Raw genomic sequence first — 16,495 nt, forward strand, 5'->3', positions numbered from 1 at the left:
TAGCCACAACAAACTAAACAAAATAAACTCTTCCTCTTTTCTCCCCTGTGATGAAACCTGGTTTCACACCTAGGGCCTCAGGGAGGAGATTCCCAGACTGTAACTCCACAAGACAAAGATAAGCAGTTAGAAGCTCCTCTGAGGAACCACAATAAAGTGAGATTTACAAACACATCATTTCCCTGAGGCAAGTTCTGCAGGAAGGTTCAATGGCTTGAGAATCACTAACCCGTGGTTTTACAAATGTAACTAAACCAGCTGCGCATGTCTGAATAGATATATTTTTCAACATGTTTTAAGATATACAAGAAGCACAAAGAATCGTACCTAAAAAGGTAACCAACAATGACCCATGAAAACAATATGACAACGGCATATATGAGAGTGTGGTTATTACAATGAATTTTTTTTGCTTTCATGTCACTGGTTCAAATCATAGCTCAGTTAAAAAACGCAATTTGATAATTATACTCGAGAGGCTGTGAAGCCACTTAAAAGACATTAAGTCAGTGTTCTAAAAAAGACATCACAAAAAGTTAAATAACTGTCATGCAAATTCTTCTAGCATGATCTTTTCATTACGAGATGCTCCTTCCATGGTAGGTGTGAGCCACGCTGAACTGTACATATGTACCTTGTCATTGTAACTTACCTATTGTACAAGTGTCCATTTTAAGTGCTGTGCCATGCTGTGGCTAGCCAGGTACAACAGTGTGACACCGGAAACAGCATTTTATCTTCCTAGCACTGAGAATCCAGGTTCTTCCTCATTGCAATATTCAATATGCATCAAAAGTACTTGCAAGTGAAAAGCAGCAGCACAATCAAAGAGGAGAAGCCAAATTCCTCCATATAAATACTTTGCTGAGTGCTCATCTGAAAAACACAAGATTCCCCTCACCTTTTGTTGGCATAGACAAAAGACCAGATTATTGCTAGGCACAGAACTGGAATCAGTTTAGACACATTAATTTATCAGATTCCCAGATACCACTTGATGCGCTGTGTAAAGGAACCTTACATTGTAGGTACTAGATAGAAAGCCACAGAATCAGCACACTGACTGCACTGCTTTGATATTCCCAGACAAGGTCAACAATCTGCATACCAGGGAATTATTCACAGCCTGCAGGTTGTGGAAAAATGTTTTCAGGGGCAATGCAAAGATAATGTATTGAAACTAGGTTAGTGGTTTTTGTAGAAAAGGTGGGCAAGAGAAGTCTCAAAGGAGGTTTGAAAGCTCACTGGATCCATCTGAACAAGCTAACCATCTTCCCCATATTGGAGTCAAAGATCTAAGGTGCATGCCTGATTGATGGAAAAAAGCGTAACATACAAATTCTTAGCAAAAGCTCCCAAAGAGAAGAACTGAGTGAATGAACTTCGTAGTAAATCAGACAGAATACAATCAACAGTGAAGAGTTATTGATTCAAACCACTTGCTTTGAGCAGGCAATGTCTTATCACTGAAGCAATCATCACCTTTCAGGAATGAACTCAAAGGATTTTTTGGCCCAAGAAACCAATCTCTTCTATTCTGCATTGTTGCACAGACTAAGTGTGCCCTACTAGAGAATCTAAAGCTGACAAATGTAAGCCAAGACGTATCAAAAAATAGACTGCATGCTCTGAGGTTCACACGCTCCTTTACAGCTATTTTTGTCAAAAGCTGAATGGAAAAAGAACTGCTTAAACAGCCACTAATCCTGAACCATTCTTACAAGACAGCTATTTCTCCTTTTAAGTCCCCTACTAACCATAGGAGACTTTGATGAGCCAAGCTTTTGTTTCTTTCCATTCTATGTCACTTCCTCCTGGAAGCAATCATGCCTCCTTTCCATAAGCAAGACATGCCAATGACAAAACCAGAAACTTCTGACAGAAGTCAAAAAAAGATTAATCACTGATTATATTGCTGACTGATTTGCCTAGAACAAGGATGATGGCCTCACTTCTCTTGAGCAGAATTCACATTGAAGGTGCAAGAAAGATGTCCCATAACCAAATAATAATAATTGTTAGTTAGCTGGTAATATTTTGCATGAACTGTGTCCAACAGGCTAATTTGGTTTTTCAATGGGTTCTTGCAGCCCATACCAGACTGCTTATGACTTAATGAGTTCTGTCCTGGAGTGCAAGCACAACATTTCTCCAAGTAACACTGGGATACATTAACAGAAAAGTGGAAAGATGCTGAGGAGGCAATATTGACATTTGTTCTGAGGACAGAAGACAGCGTGCAGAAAGGCCAGCACTCCAATATCTTTTGTTTGCACTGAAGCTGGTAAGAATAAAGCCAGGAAGCTGCTTTTCAACCTCCTCAGAAACATCGGCCACATAATTTTTTTTTAGCTACTTCACTTTATCCTGTCCCTCTCCATTTATTTATGCAGTTGCTAAGAATCATCAGAAGAATAGCTCATGGGCAACAAGTCCCGGAGGAGACCTTGGCTGGTCACTACTTGCCGTTAGGAGCGCATCATTAGTGACCACTGCAGTCGCCCATGTCACAAGATGTGCGAAGATCGAAGACAAATGTTGTGGTAGGTCGTAGCAGAAGGCAAGGTGGTCTGTGCACCAACGATCTGAGAGGGAAGTTTCTCTACTTCACGTTTGTTACTTTTAGATGACCACGGTGACCTGCACAGCCTTCTGCTGTTTGCAGAACGCCCGGGTAAGCGCAGCAGCGCATACCTGTTGCTCTAAGTGCTCATCCACACAATTAGGTAGTGCCAATGGTGACGACAGCCGGTGTGCCACACGCTGCACAGCACATGGGTCACAACCCCGCCATCAAGCAGCATTCCCCACTCAGTTATGCCACCCACATCAACCTCTCTCTCACACCCCGGCTGCAGGCCGTGAAGACACACCTAGCGCGGGGGTTTGCGGGCACCCAGCACAGGAGGCCCGCACCTGGAGCCGGCGGGGCGAGGCGAGGGCAAGGCGGCCGTCCCCACCTCGGCCTGCCTACCGCCCCAAGGCCGCCCGGCAGCCTTTTGGGACGGGCCGCCGCGCAGCCAGGGCAACGGAAGGGACCGCGGCAAACGCCGACTACCGGCAGGCCCCGGACCGCGCCACCGCAGCGCAGCCGCCAGCCGCCCCCTCACGGCGCCACCACCTGCACCCGCCTCACGGCGCGGCGGCGCCCGCGGGGGGAGGGCGGAGGCGGAGGGGGGGGCCGGCCGCGCGCGCCCCAGCGCCACCTGGCGGGCACGGCGCCCCGCTGCGCGCGCAGCGCCCCAGCCCTCCCCGCGGCGGCCGCGCTGCCAAGATGGCCGCCCCGCGCGCCGCCCGCCGGCGGGGCCCGCGGCACGTACCGCGGCCGTTATCCCGCAGAACCCGTCCAGCCGCCCCAACAGCTCCTCTGTCATCTCCTCCGTTTCTTGCACCTGAGGGGGAGAAAAAAACCACCACACAGTGGCAGAGCCCAGGCTGGGGGCGCCTGGCAGTGGCCGGGCCCCGCACACCTTGGCCTCTCCTGCCCGCCCCGCGGGCGGCCCAGGCCGAGCTGGGGAGGTTTCAGGCCAGCGCCATATCACCAACTCACCAAACGCAGAGAATTCATTATATTGAGGAATGCTGACCGTGGGGGCTCCGGGAGGCCCTCGCCACCCCCACCCTGGGAGGTGACCCATCGGCGACAGAGGATGTCCCCAGCGCCCCCCTCAGCGTGGGGGTCAGGGTCTAGATCCCATCACTTTTCTGCCAGTAGGCTTCTAAACGTAGAATGTCAATGTGTTATCTCAGCAAAAGCTCCTTTCCAAGCATCTCGCTTGAGTTCTGAAACCAAAAAGTTTATTCTAACGCTTGACTTGGATGTAACAACAAAGTGGGATTTACAAAAGTCAATTTGAAGTTATGGTTTGCCTTATTCACCAACAGAAAACTGGGTGAAACCCCCCCAAAACCCCAGCCCTCCAGCAAATACCTAAAAGAAAAAAAAAAACAAAAACAAAACACTCAAAGAAAACAACAACCCAACAAACCACTTAGACTATTCTGAAGCAGAGAGAACATGGAAAGAAAACCAAAAGCAGCTCCGAGGGCAGTTTTGGACAGCTACCGAAATGGTTTTCTAGTATCAGAAACAGAGCCCACATTCAGAACCCAGAAGAACTCTCAACAGCTACAGCAGTGTCTGCCTAAAGCCAAAAGCCCAGGCATTCCCGCGTCTGCAGATGACAAAAGCTGATAGAGTCTCACTCTTAACTGAAGTTTAGAGTTGAAGACTTGTTTATAAAATCTCAGTAAAGAACTGCAACTGCAAGGAGAAAAAAGCTTCTGTTCTGAGTGTATTTTGAAATGCAGAATAACCAGAGTTAAAATGCAGGAAATGGAAATCAGTAAAATTCAAAGGCCACCCCAAGTCCTGCATTTGCACTGTAATTTAAATAGTTTTCAAAGTCCTGTATCTATCCTCCTGTCCTAATCACATCTCATTCTCCAAAATTACAATAATGAACCTGATGAAAACCTCTTTTTCTTAAATAAAACCAAACACAGGGAAGTTGTCCCATTTGTTGGGCCTACTTTGCTTAAATGGCCATCGTAATATCAGAACAAGAAGAGCAAGAGTTGCCTTAGCAGACCTTTTTATAATTTTTCATCTGGGCTGTAATGAATGATCTTGCTCCTAAATGAAGTTTATTATCCTTTCACCTGGTAATAAAATTAAGGAAACCTGCGTCACCTCCAAAATTCAAATCACAGTTATCAATCCAGCAGTTGGGCTAACTCCAGGATCCTTTTCGCCATTCTAAAAGTGCCCAAGAACCTCCCAAAACAGGTCCGGTCACTCTTGTTGGGAACAATACAGCAAAAGGAGTTGCTATCATGTGAAGTCATTAGATAGAAGAAAGGGTGCCAGAAGAAGAAGAATAGGTAAGAGGAGAAATGTACTTTGTCAGCAAGGGGTAGAATGGAATATACTAGACTCGTGATTTACATTAAAGCAAACATTAAGAGCAGCACACATTTAAGTTCACCCCAAAGACTGCACTTGGCATGGACTGAAGGTGGTCACTGGTACACAACTCCTCTTATGTTATAAAACCTGTTCCACGTAAGTGGAGCAAACGTCATTCTCTACAGAGCCTGGATTAACTTTCCAGCTCAAAGGAGGTGTTGTTATGCCTCTGGAGGTGTATTTGCAGCCAACTTCTGCAACGGGACAGATTTGAGGGAGCCGTGTCAGATATGGAGGTACTCCTGGAGGCAGCTTCTGCACCGATGCCGAGATGGCAGCAATAGGGAAGGCAAAAGCCTTTTGCCAGAGAACCAGAGAGGAGGATCAAAAGAGAAATGCTAGTTACTAACAGGACAACAAATTACACACACCACTCTAGAAAGGGTGTTCTGAAAAGGCTGTTAGAAGCCAGCCAGGGAGCAATCACACGAAGCCAGGAGACCAAAACCACCATGTAAAGTGAGCGTGCTGTTCTGGGAGGTCTCCAATCATGCAAGTGAGGGAAGGGCTCAACTCCTCATCACTTCTAGGACAGTCATTTAAAAACTAGAAAGAACAAATTATGCTATCACAAAGGAGAAGGAAGAAGAAAAAAGCCTTAAGCACATGGAAGAAATAGCAGCTGTTTTCACAAGGGCAAACATGCATGAGCACATATAAGACATAATGTGTGCTGAGGATAAATACCTGTTCAGTAGAATGAAGATATGAGCTCAGGCCATGTTCTGAATAGCAGGAATGTGACCCAACTTAGCCCGAAAACCCTCTCACTATCTTACAGCAACACTGGTATGTATTGTCTCAGAGAAATTCTTAGCAGCTGACCCCTTCATCAGCCTAGTGACCACACCTGTTAGCCTATTAAAGTTATTTCCCAAGATGCTTGTGTCTCATGAACTCTGTGTGAAGTCTTCATGGTGGCAAAAACTATCACATTATTATATTCAGGCTGTAATTTCACTTATACAAGATTTAACAATCTACCCACAAAAGTTTCACTGCCTCTTTTTTGTGGATGTATCTGGACAGAAGAAACCTCAAGACACATGGTACTCCACAGGTTTATCAGGAAGGATCCATAGATGCTGTAAATCAATGCATGGATTTCAGTGGTGCTAACACAAGTTTACATCCCCTAACAATCTGTTCCATGTCTATCTGAAGTAAAGATTTCTGTGTGGAAAAGCTGTTTTCCTTCTGCTGTTCCTTTGCATGCTTAAATAAAGGAACAGAATTTCCACACCTAATTTCTCCTCAGAAGGAAAGAGCGCTCTTCCTCCCCACTGCACATAGGCTAACTCTGGAAAGAGCACTGCTACGCAACAGAAAAACGCATTCTTTACAAATAAGAAAGATGTCCCAGTGATTTCATGTTACTGTTATATGTTTGTGAAAAACTTGTAAGCATTGAATCTGACAGTCTGATTTCTTGAAGTCTTCGTAAGGCCAAGAAACATAATTGCTAGCTTTTTTGTTAAGTGTATTTTACAGCAGAGCAATCTCAGTGGGTGGTGCAAGCATCAGATGGTCTACAGAACAATTCTATCAAACTCCCGACATTTCTTGGCAAGTCTGTGCAGTCAGCTTCACAGGCCTGAAGCCACTAACACAGCCTCATGTTCAGGACTAGCACAGTTGGCTTAAACAGATAGTCCAAAACTGGTATCAAACTTACAGCTTCAAAAAGGCTGTTTAATGGTAGCAATCATTAAATGCATGACTGGTACAGCAGTTATAAATTCCACTAATTGGACAGATGATGCATTAAAGAAACATCCATTTAAAGAAGTTGCGTTCGGTGTACAGGTTGCTATCCTCCTCTGACTAAAGTTGCAGACACACTTGAGGCAGGTAGCTTGCTGACATTACTAGCCCTTCTAATATCTACCGTGAGCATCTTGCATTCATAATGTTCATAAAGATTCAAACGTTGGAGTAGCATGTGTTAGGGGACAGAAGCAAAGTTTATTGACACCACTGAGAATAAGTTAATTCAAAACAGAATCACAGTCCTTAATCTTTAAAGAGTGTTACATAGCCTGAAACATAACAGAAGACAACAATAGTAAGCAACAATAGAAAAATAGATGCAAACAAACCACTTAACACTATTTCTTCAAGGCATGCTACTATAAAAACACACTAGGCATAAAAAGCCAAAATACTATGTTTAACAAAGACTCAACCACAAATACTTAGCAGTTCCATATGAATTGCAAAAGAGAAAAACAAAATTCTATGGGCTCAATGTACTTAAGACACCTTCTGAAATGGTTAAAAGGGGCCTCTTGCAAATTGCAGTATCAACAATATATTTACCATCATCTGTAATTAGGTACTTACTAAACAGACCATACAAGCTCTTTCCAGGTGATTACAGAACTCACTGTATACTTATCATTAAGATCTGAAATAAAGCCCACTGAACACATTTCAAAGTTATGGTGAAAATACATGGGTGACAAGTCTTTCTTAGTTAAGACTGTAATTTCACGATCACTTTAAAATTATATAAGCTGGTATAGGCAAGAAAAGTAGTCTACCCTTTTCTATCACTCACGGGCCTAAAGACAACCCTTTCTTTGCATGTGAAAAGACAGACATTCAAAGTGGAATGAATCAGGAAATTGCTCTGGGTTGAAAACTAACTATTAACGTCTTTGCCAGTCATTTTAGCTCAGATCAGTTTGACTCATTTCATTACACAGCCGTGTTACTGCTAACACCAAGAAAGAAAACAGGTAACAAGAGGAAGACACGTTGGATCTTTCAATAGCAGTGATAACTTATCACGAAACTTTAGCCAAAGGCATAACAGCACCACTTCCAGATGGCATTTTAATGTTCCCATATATCCACTGTTGATTCTCCTGTTTATTTATGGAAAGAAAACAAAACAAAATTAAAACCATTATTTCATTTTGTAACTTGGAAAAATATGCAGTCTAGCTTTGAGGTTAGCTTTCCTTTCAGACTTTATTTTATGTAGTATATACTGCACCTATAGTAATATCCTTTTCTCACCACTTCCCTTTAAATGTCTTTGTTTCTTGGCAGCAATCTCCTCCCTCTTTACTCCAAGCCTGAGATAAAATACGCTTTTGTAACTCCCCCTTATCACTCCTTTCATTTTGCCTCAGCATTATGCTCTTACTCAACCTTATGACAATTTACCTACTTTTCCCAAGGATTTTTTTTTTTTGGGGGGGGGGGGGTTTATACCAAGCTCACTCCTTGATAAAAAGATTTGGGTCAGGTATTTTATATCGTCAGCTGTTCAGGCCCACGAGATAACGAATATAGTGTTTAACTTGTCACACTTCATTAAGGAACAGGAAAAAAGAAAATTCAGCACTAAATCTCTTCTACAAAGTTTTCCAAAAAGCCTTCTTTCACTTAAAAAGGAAACCTGCCTTTGTTGGAATTTGAAGTGCTCTCCTAGCATGTCATTAAGACAAAGAGGTAGGCATAGAGAACTTTAAAAATAGCCAAACCAGAAAACCACACAGCTCTTTATAATATTAGAGACTCCAGCTGGAACATTTCAATATTGCTGAAAATTAACAGGTTCTTCAGTATAATATCCTCCTATGCCAGCTTCAAAATACTGAAAAAAAAACAAACCCCAACCAACCAAAAAACTCTACAAAGGGAAAAAAAAAAATCAGTGTACAAGGGAAACAAGAAGAACAGAATGGCAAGTGTATTTCAATGGCAAAACTAGTCTTTTACAGCTATTTACAGGATACATTCAAGCCAAGGCAGAATAACATTATGACATGCAGCATATGCTCGAAAGCATTCACCTAGCAATATTCTCTACCGGACTATACAAATACTTTATTTTGCATTCATCATTATTGTAGTCTTATTTGGTACAACGGCTACACAAAATGAAAAATCATAATGAAAATTAGGAGTTATATGCTAGAGGAAATTGTTACTGCTAATTACAAAATTTTAAAAACGCAAAACTAAGGCAACTCATTGTGAAAAGGAACTGAAAGCCCTCACTCTGATTTCCACAATGCTGTGATATGTGACAGAGCTAAGCTAGCAAGGCAAGGCCCATAGGAAGAGACACTTAAGAAGATGCTTCCACAAAAGCTGTGATTAATCCTCAAGCAGGAAAGTACCTGAATTGCTGCTTTGAGCAAGCTACCAATCTGTGCAAGAATCAAGAGAGATCAGTATTAAAACAGGTGTTAAGTTTCAGCTGAAGATGCCTGGAGGAAACCTAATGACTTGCAAGTAGCACAGAACCTAAGTTGTTTCTCTATTCCTTGTAAGAACTAGCAGGCTTGGTACTCAGTTACAAAAATACATAGTCTGCCATACAATGCTATACAGGAAACTTGGTTTATTAACTGCCAGGTCTTCTTTATTTCTTATTTAACACCAGTATGAGGGGCACGTGATAAAACCAACAGAATCTGGCTGATGTGAACTAATTCTTTAATAAAACATATTCCCTACTAAGTACACTTTGAAATGTCACCTTAATCGAGCTTGAAAATTCATTTTTTTAATTAACAATTAACATTAAAATAAAACATTAACGGTACTTGCTTCTGACCTGCTACAGATGTGTAGATGACTAATAGAGTAGATCCTAATCCAGAAGTAAGACAAAAAGCTGCGAGTGGTTTAACTACGTGAAAGTTATGTGGGTATCACTGACTAAGCATTGTATCATCTCCGTGAAAATGCTGAACAGAAAACCAGAACAAAGATACCAAGATCTGGATGCGTGTGAGTGGTCTGACTTATTGCAAATCATAGATAACCACATATGGAGAGATGGAACCGATGGAGTGGTGATGTCAAGGGAGAGGCACAGGCAAAATAATTCTCTGAACAGTGAAACTGATCAAGAGTTTCCCCTTTTTTTTTTTCTTGGAAACAAAAATAAATCACATTTTACTGCCAAAACGAAGGAAGGAGGTAAGCGGAAGCTGTTTAAAGACTGATTTAGGAGTGTTTTTTATCTCGACAAGAGGAAGTTTTAAATGATCTACCCAAAGAGAACGTTATTCCTGTCACCTCCAGGCTGCGGTGGGACAGGAGCTGCTGCAGGCCAGGAGGGGCGATGCTCCCGGGAGCCCAGCTCAGCTGGTGCAGCCTTCCCCTCGTTTCTGGGGGGCGGCTGGGGGGGGGGGGGGCGTCTTGGCCCGCAAAGTGCCACCTCACAACGTCCCCCCGCCTCCAGGGAGGTCAGGCCGCCCCTCGGCGCCGTCCCCATCCGGACCGAGCGGAGCAGCCAGGCCGGGGTGACAGCCGCCCCTCCGGTCCCCAAACCGCGCATCGTCCGCTCCGCTCCTGACCTCAGCACCAGCAGACTTGGCTCCCACACAAAAAAACCCAAAACCAAAACAAACCAAATAAAAACCCAGAACAGCATCACAGCCGTAGTAGTTTTAGGGAAGGGAGCCTGGGAACACTTACTCAGCTGTTCAGGAGCTCAACTTTACCCAGCACAGCACCCCAGGCGCGGGGCCCGGAGGCCAGGCCGCGCCAGCCAGCGGGAGGGTCCGCAGCCCCCGCATCGGCCGGGGGGAGCGGGCCCCCGGCAGCCGCCGGCCGGGCGTTAGTGCCCCCACGACGGCGGTGCCCTGCCCGCTGGGAGTCCCCCGGCCCCAGGCAGCCCCCCCTGCCCCAGCCGCCCCTCGCTCCCCCGCTGACGGGCTGCCCCCCCGCGCCTACCTTTTCCCCGGGCAGGCAGAGGGCGAGCCGCCCGGCGCCGCTCTCCGCAGCCGCCGCCCCCGCCCGGGGCTCCGAGCGCTCCCCCGGCCGCAGCATCCCCTCGGCGGCCGCTCGCCGCCGGTCCCCGCCTGAGCTCCGGGCAGCCGCCGCCCCGCCCCCGGCCGCCGCTCCTCCCCCTCCCCGCCGGGGCTGCCCGAGGCCGCGGGACACGCGCGCCACCTAGCGGCACCGGCGCGGCACTGGCAGCGGGCTGCGGGGGTCTCGGGGGCGGGCAGCGCGCACGCCGCTACGGCTGCGGCGAGACCGCCCCAGCGCTTCCCGCTGACGGGAGAGGGGCCAACGGCTCAGTGTGTTTAAACGGAAAAACGATTCAACATGAGCAGCCCCGCGGAGAACCACCGGAGGCACACCGCCGCCCCGAGCGCCTCACCTGCCGCGGAAACCGTGCCACTAACAGCGTTTTGCTTTAACGAGCCCCCACTGCAGCCTGGCAGGCAGGCTGGTAACTCGGTGATCAGCTGCACTAGATGACTTGGTAACGACTGGGAAATCAAAGGCTGCAGCTCAGAAAGCAGCTTTTCAGGCGCTCAGAATTTCTCCACACCCTGTTTGCAAGGCAAGTACTTAGATGACCAGATGCTAGAGCCATTCAGTTTTATGTTAGGCTGGGCAGAACTTCTGACAGTGCTTAAAAACATCCTGTCCTCCTCCCTAAGGACAGTGCCATGAGTGGCTCCCTGTGGAAGCCTGCAGTTCGAAAGACTCTTCTTACACCTTCTGGATGCTTCCTCACTGCAGATGAAGCTCTTCCTTGCCTTAGGCTCCTTTAAAACACTCTTCAACCAAAGCACTGTTTTAGAGAGGGACAGATGATGAAGACAGCAGTTAGAGTTGAAACAAAGATGGCCATCTGTTCTCAGTTTGCTAGCTGTTCCTTCTCCAAGCAGGAAACAGGACCGACTTGGTAACTGATGATCAGTCAAGGATTGGTAGGTAGAACAGGGAGAATTTCTCAGTGACTCTTTCTTCTCAAGAACAGCCTTCTCAGCTGGAAGAGGTCAGAAGCAGCCTGCCCTCAAAAGAAGTTTGGCCCATGCATCTTGTACAAAAGACCGACACTAGGGTCGAGTAGACTCTAGTAGTATGGACATAAAGCAACCTGCAGTACTTCCCACTAACCCGTTTGAGACATTACCTAATTTTAGAATTTTATACTATATAAAACTACTTTTGAGTGCTTCCAGAGTAGAAGGCCGCATCAGGCCTGCACTATCATCCAAAGTTTTCTTGGCTTTGGGTAAGACCAAATTATTGCTGAATAATGGGAGAAGTTTCAGTTCAGTTTAGCATTCATAAGAAAATGCCAAACTTATGGTCTGTAACTTGCTGAGAAGATCAAAAGCAGCCAGACTTGAAGAGGTACTTGAAGCAACAGGAAAAGAGCTCATAGGTTGTTGCAGGATTTCCCCAAATCTTTCCTCAAAAGTAGGGACAGACACAGCAAGCTAAATCTAGTCAGTGCATCCTGATGATAGCACCAGACAGGCCTTTTGTGCTACACTTGCGGTGACTAAAAACCTCTTATGTGAAAAATTGTACAGTATTTGCAAAACCTGATCTTCCACTGGCCAGCACCACATAGAGAAGAATCACATTCCATCCCTGGGCAATTAATTTCTCTTTTCAATTTAAGCTCTCCAGATCTGGGCAGCCTTCGTCTGCGTGTTTGCAGAGTTAACAGCATAGAGCTGTTCCCTGCTCAGCCAGTCAGGTACCATTTATGCTGCAGACCCCAAGGGGTTTTATTCTGTATCTCTGAAAGCAGTGTTTCTATCAGGGAAAGATGTATCAAATAATACTTTCCAAATCTCAATGAAGTTTATTTGGGAAGCTTTACCAGATCAGAATGAAATGTATTGCAGATTAACTGCTACAGAACTAAGTTTTGCATTATAGATGGGAGGAAAAGCATGAAGAGGTATGTTTAGAAAAAAGACAAGGAGCCAAGGGGAATACTTTAGGTGCTTTAAAAGTACAGCACCAACTTACATTCCTCCTGGTTATTTCATACAGACTATGCCATCCATGTGAGCTTTAGCACTAGCATGAATTATTTACTGTGGAGGAAACCTCTCAAGAGAAAACAGTGCTAAACAGAACAGATCACACATTATATTTCTGTTTCCATGATCAAATGGTTTCATGACCTCTGCATCTCAGCTGTGAGATCAGGATAACCCTTCTGTCTTCACTATCCTAACAGCTTATCAGTTTAAAGCACAGTCAAAATACAAGGAAAGCCACATGCTGAATTACTTCATTTTTTCAAGATACTAACTCTGCAGGATGACTCAAAAATCAAACTATTTTCTACATCATACAGATCCAGTTTCTAATGACCTGAAATATTTTTGAAGGACAGTTACATCATTTCAGTGTTTAATATCCAAATTGTATTGCACAAGTATTTTTTTTGCATTAAGTTTTACCTCATTTATTCATGTTTGCAAAATGTACCTACTTTTCTTATTTTATAGCACAGCATAGAAAGAGTATGAAGGGCAGGCTTAACAGGGTTATTAGGGATTTAAGCTATTAGGATTTAAAATTTCTGAATTATAAGCCCAAGTGTTTTATGTAACCTTATGTAGCATTCAGAAAGTCAGAGAAATCTATGTTTATATATTCAATACTTTCTCCTCAGCATTTTAAGCATTCCAAATCCTTTGCATCCTCCAACTGAAAGACGAGTACCCCACTTTTCCTTTTTTTCACTGGGTCCACAATATCCAGAACAATAGCAAAACAGCAAACGAAAACAGATTTAGACATGTCAGATTACAATACACATCAGCTTTGTCTGTTGTACCACACCAACGGAATGTGTTTTATACAAGCATGAACCCCCTGCAGTGGATGCACTACTTTCTCTAGTTCCTCTCACATTATCTGCTGTTCTCATCTGTCCCTCAAACTCCGTTCCTTGTTTCTGAGCATTGACATTGCATCAGTGACTACAAAAAAAAAAGCACCATATCAGTAACTAGGCGTTACCAGGTGCTCAAACGAAAGCATTCTGAAGAAGTCATTTCACCACCGAGAAAGAGAACCATGTTCTCCTGTAGAAAGCCAATGTGGGGGCAATAATGCTCTTACTTTCTTAAACGGTAACATCACAGAGCCTGAGACAAGTCTTTCACACTGATGCAAGGTATTTCCTCATACTGTCAGGTAATAAAACGGTAGTTCAAGTAGAAAGGAAAGTTAATTGGAAGGACAGGAAATAATATCTTATTTGGAACACTTCTGAAGTGCTATAACAACAAATGCTGGTTAAATAGCACAGCACTTTTTCAAATCATTTTGTGCTTCATATTTCTAAAACACTTATAAAATCAAGCATACTACATTAACTCCTCAGAGCCAAATTTATCTCCTGTTTGAGAGGTAAAGTACACAAGCGATTTATCATAGCTGCACAAGGAATCCAAATTCTTAAGTCTTGGCTATAATCTCACCTCTCCAAGAACCAGCTGTACCACTTCTTGCATACTTCTACAGCATCTAAGAATGCTATTGTTACTGTCCAACACATTTTTCCTCATGCTAGTATTGGAAGCCATTTATGAAGCTACCTTGAAAATGATTATTCCTCTCTAGCATTACCACATGCAACTATACAAGTATCAATATTCAGATACTATTATGTATTCCAAGAAACATGTTCATCAGAAGCAATTCAGACAAGTCTGAAACGAGAATGTCACAACTAGTTTTAAGATAACAAGAAAACTTCAAAGGGGTATTTAGCACTAGTCTAAATCTTTCTCCTGTTGGTATACCAAGGAGAGGAAGAGTTTCAGTTGATTACTTATGAAAATCCCACAGAGTCTTTGTATCTGCAACCACACACGAATTTTAATTTCATAGAATAACTGAAGTCCTAATACCTTTTTAAGAGCTCACCACCTTCAGAAACGTTAAGTACTGCTGGCATTTAAAGGACAGATATTATTGCATGGTATTTAAAGTTGCATTCCTTCCCCAAGGAGGCAGCAGTCGGGGAAGTTACAATCTTGCTTTACAATTAGTTTCTTAGTTTAGAAACATTACCAATAGGTATTACAGCGATTTATTTGTAGAAATAGTGTTGCTGACCTGCATGAGTATGCATTTTAGTCTTATGCCCTTAAAGCGTCCCAGATTAGCTTCCGTACTGTGCCTCCACTGCAGATTGAGTCCAGGTCAATGTTAGCATTAAGAGTCTCCTCTTTCCATTCCTGTCCAACCTAAAGCACCCTATCAAGCTTACTTTATCCTCACAGATACATGCATACCTGAGGACATGTTCCTTAGTCTTTGCTCCTGCAATCACCCCCTTGATTCTTAGTGATCTGACTTAGGACAAATTACATCATACATAGAAGCCTGCTGGAAGGTACAGAAACATTAATGGATACTGATGGTCCAGCTAAAGAGTCTGTACTCTTGCTGCACAGAACACGTCCTGCCTCAGTGAAAGCACCCCACACAGTCAGTGTCAGTCCCAAGCCAAGGAATGCTGGAGGAGATGTATTCATAGCGAGTTTGGGTCAGCACCAGGCTGGGTGGAAGCATACCTTACATGAAATAGTGTCCTCTACTATTTTTACCTTCTTAAAAATGACTGCTCAGGAAGATACAATTCACTATCAAATAACTCAAAGCTGGTAAGTGGAAATTATATTCAATTCCACTTTTCACTCTATCTGTTGATATTTAATTCCCTCATGCAAAACTGTTTACGCAGCTTTATTGCTTTTTACTATCTTTTTCAGGCTATCAGTCCTCTACTACTCAATTCTGATATACTAAAACCAGCCTGTAATGCAGGTGATGTTACTTTCCTAACATAGTTTGGGGTTTTATGCTAACAAGTACGGGGCTGACGTTTTCACTGAACTATCATAGCTCAAGATGGGCTCCCGAGAGGCAAGTCTGCTTGGCATTCACATATTACGCACGCAAAATTAAGACAGATTCCCCCTCCCCCCCACATGCACACTTAACCTACACTGAATTATTTGCTATTTTATTGTCTAATCTTGCAGTCTGCAATCCTTCAGATTTTGCTCCTCTTGTTTTGTCAAATCTATTCGAAATAGCCAATAACTGAAAAATTTCAGCTGCAATGCTAGAAAGTTACTTCCTCCCACAACAATTTACATGTCAAAGAAGAGTCAGTAACTTGGAAATAAATCTCTCCCAGTTTCAGAACTTTATGCATTTGGACGGAAGTTCTGAAGTCAGAAAAAGACTACGCCTGAATTTAACACAGGCAGGTTGAATTTTTAAAGCTCACACCATTTCAAGCATACCACACCTATTTCAGCATTCCTGTAGGAAAGGGGTAAGCTGTGCAAAGTAAAGAGATTTCTTCCAGCTATAAGACCATTCAGACCCAAGTTCACAGATGAAACAGCCTAGGTTCTTTCAGCTGCATACCAAGATACCGTAACGCTGTTCTCAGTCTTTTTGTCACCTCCCCGTAGCTACATAGGCAAGCATGAAAAGTACTGAACCATACAAATGAAATTAGTCATGCATGTATGAAGTAAGGTACAGAACAGAAGTCATATGACTGCCCCCAAGACCAGCAGCCACAAAAGCCCTACGCGAAAGGGCTAAACAAACTCAGGTCTTTTGTCACTAGGTAAATGTTTACAAGGGCTGCCAAGGCATTAGATACGGAAGAAAACATTTGCAAGTGGAATGGGTTCAAGTTAAAACTTTGATACAGAGTTATACCAAATACTTACAGTAACAGTGAAAACCTCCACATCA

At 43.8% G+C, this 16,495-nt stretch overlaps 1 non-coding gene across 2 annotated transcripts in view; it reads right to left on the reverse strand.

Moving 5' to 3' along the window:
• The window catches only part of LOC114011721 (uncharacterized), a 45,337-nt gene extending 34,510 nt beyond the window's left edge, over positions 1 to 10,827 (reverse strand). For both annotated transcript variants that reach the window (XR_008748863.1, XR_008748862.1), the window contains exon 1: positions 10,673 to 10,827. This is a non-coding gene — a transcript (uncharacterized LOC114011721). The remainder of the gene's footprint in view (positions 1 to 10,672) is intronic.
• Between the last annotated feature and the right edge of the window lie 5,668 nt (positions 10,828 to 16,495).

Source organism: Falco peregrinus, chromosome 9 (genome assembly GCF_023634155.1).
Source record: "Falco peregrinus isolate bFalPer1 chromosome 9, bFalPer1.pri, whole genome shotgun sequence".
In the NCBI taxonomy this organism is placed as follows: Eukaryota; Metazoa; Chordata; class Aves; order Falconiformes; family Falconidae; genus Falco; species Falco peregrinus.